This window comes from Trichomycterus rosablanca, unplaced genomic scaffold (assembly GCF_030014385.1).
Source record: "Trichomycterus rosablanca isolate fTriRos1 unplaced genomic scaffold, fTriRos1.hap1 scaffold_188, whole genome shotgun sequence".
Taxonomy (NCBI): Eukaryota; Metazoa; Chordata; class Actinopteri; order Siluriformes; family Trichomycteridae; genus Trichomycterus; species Trichomycterus rosablanca.
The window spans coordinates 80,001-82,500 of record NW_026947016.1 but is presented as its reverse complement, the minus strand read 5'-3'; the positions used below and the strand labels follow the sequence as shown (position 1 = coordinate 82,500).

General features: G+C 63.5%; 1 non-coding gene across 1 annotated transcript in view; it reads left to right on the top strand.

Moving 5' to 3' along the window:
• The first annotated feature begins 2,159 nt into the window (after positions 1-2,159).
• Positions 2,160-2,500, top strand: part of LOC134306215 (18S ribosomal RNA) — a 1,842-nt gene continuing 1,501 nt past the window's right edge. Inside the window, exon 1 of the ribosomal RNA XR_010009013.1 lies at positions 2,160-2,500. This exon is cut by the window's right edge and continues 1,501 nt beyond it. This is a non-coding gene — a ribosomal RNA (18S ribosomal RNA).

Sequence of the window (2,500 nt, the reverse complement as noted above, 5' to 3'; positions counted from 1 at the left end):
TCTCTCTCTCTCTCTCTCTCTCTCTCTCTCTCTCTCTCTCCCTCTCTCGCTGGGCAGGGGCCAGCAGTTCCCATGGGTGAAACGGTCTTTTTCCAGCGGAAATTTGTCCAAAACCCGCCCAGGGGTCGTCACCACCACCAGAGCGGCTGGGCAGGCCCCATCTCTCCCCGGGCAGGCAGCCTCTCTCCCTGGGCAGGCTGGGCCTGTGGCCTGGGTGAATTTTCGGCCTCCTGGAAAACTTTCGGCAGGGTCCGCCCCCTCCCTGGGCACGGGCGGCGGCTCCCCTGGGTGAGCGTCCCCTTTTCGGTGAGATTTTGTCAAAGTCCAAAATCCACCCCGGGGTCACCACCACCACCACCACCACCACCACCACCACCAGAGCGGCTGGGCAGGCCCCATCTCTCCCCGGGCAGGCAGCCTCTCTCCCTGGGCAGGCTGGGCCTGTGGCCTGGGTGAATTTTCGGCCTCCTGGAAAACTTTCGGCAGGGTCCGCCCCCTCCCTGGGCACGGGCGGCGGCTCCCCTGGGTGAGCGTCCCCTTTTCGGTGAGATTTTGTCAAAGTCCAAAATCCACCCCGGGGTCACCACCACCACCACCACCACCACCACCACCAGAGCGGCTGGGCAGGCCCCATCTCTCCCCGGGCAGGCAGCCTCTCTCCCTGGGCAGGCTGGGCCTGTGGCCTGGGTGAATTTTCGGCCTCCTGGAAAACTTTCGGCAGGGTCCGCCCCCTCCCTGGGCACGGGCGGCGGCTCCCCTGGGTGAGCGTCCCCTTTTCGGTGAGATTTTGTCAAAGTCCAAAATCCACCCCGGGGTCACCACCACCACCACCACCACCACCACCAGAGCGGCTGGGCAGGCCCCATCTCTCCCCGGGCAGGCAGCCTCTCTCCCTGGGCAGGCTGGGCCTGTGGCCTGGGTGAATTTTCGGCCTCCTGGAAAACTTTCGGCAGGGTCCGCCCCCTCCCTGGGCACGGGCGGCGGCTCCCCTGGGCGAGCGTCCCCTTTTCGGTGAGATTTTGTCAAAGTCCAAAATCCACCCCGGGGTCACCACCACCACCACCACCACCACCACCACCAGAGCGGCTGGGCAGGCCCCATCTCTCCCCGGGCAGGCAGCCTCTCTCCCTGGGCAGGCTGGGCCTGTGGCCTGGGTGAATTTTCGGCCTCCTGGAAAACTTTCGGCAGGGCCTCCCTCTGGGCAGGCTCGGCGGATCGCCTGGGTGATTATCGGCTGGGTCTTCATACCCAGTCAAAATTTGTCTAAGCCCGAAATCCACCCCGGGGTTCACCACCTCCGCAGCAGGGCAGGCCCTCCCTCTGGGCAGGCCGGGCCTGTGGCCTGGGTGAATTTTCGGCTGGGTCTTCATACCCAGTCAAAATTCGTCTAAGTCCGAAATCCACCCCGGGGTCACCACCTCCGCAGCAGGGCAGGCCCTCCCTCTGGGCAGGCTCGGCGGATCGCCTGGGTGATTATCGGCTGGGTCTTTATAAACAGTGAAAATCTGTCTAAGTCCGAAATCCACCCCGGCCCCGACGGCAGCCGACCCCGCACCAGGCCTCTCTGCTGGGGCAGGCCGAGAGCCTTTCTCCCCGCTATGGTCGTCTGGCGGGTGTCGAGTCACGGAAGGGGTGTGCTCGGGATAGTAGGAGGCCGAGAAACGAGAGCAGCTACGAACCACGAGACGAAGCGCCTGACAGATCGGAACACACGACCCGCCTGGGGTAGGCACCTGCCCGGCCCGGGCAGCGAGATCCTCCCCGCGTAGCGGTGTTTGCCTCTATGGGTGGGGGCGGTCGAACCGGTGGGGGTCTCCCCGCCGACCGACCCTCCCGCCGGCCTTCAGAAAGAGACGTAGGTGGCCGGTTGTCGATGGAAGCAAAACGATGAGAAGAGGCCGTCGGACGTCGGTCAGGGGACAGGGGGGGGGCCCGTCTGCTCTGCAGCGGTCAACCCGTGCTCTCCTCTCCGCTCGTCTCTGCGGTCCTCTCGAATCAGCGTTTCCCAGTCGAGCCTCTCGGAAGCGAAGAAAATCAAGGCACGTGCGTGGCCTTCCCGAGCCCCCTCTTCTCTCTCTCTCTCTCCCTCCGTCTCGCACGGAGAAGGAGGAGAAGAGCGAGGTTGGGGAGACGGCCCCGCTTCTCCTCGGAGAAAGTGCTACCTGGTTGATCCTGCCAGTAACATATGCTTGTCTCAAAGATTAAGCCATGCAGGTCTAAGTGCACACGGTCGGTACAGTGAAACTGCGAATGGCTCATTAAATCAGTTATGGTTCCTTTGATCGCTCCACACGTTACTCGGATAACTGTGGTAATTCCAGAGCTAATACATGCAAACGAGCGCTGACCTCCACCGGGGGATGCGTGCATTTATCAGACCCAAAACCCATCCGGGGGGCTCGGGCCCCCCGGCCGCTTTGGTGACTCTAGATAACCTCGGGCCGATCGCGCGCCCTCCGCGGCGGCGACGTCTCATTCGAATGTCTGCCCTATCAACTTT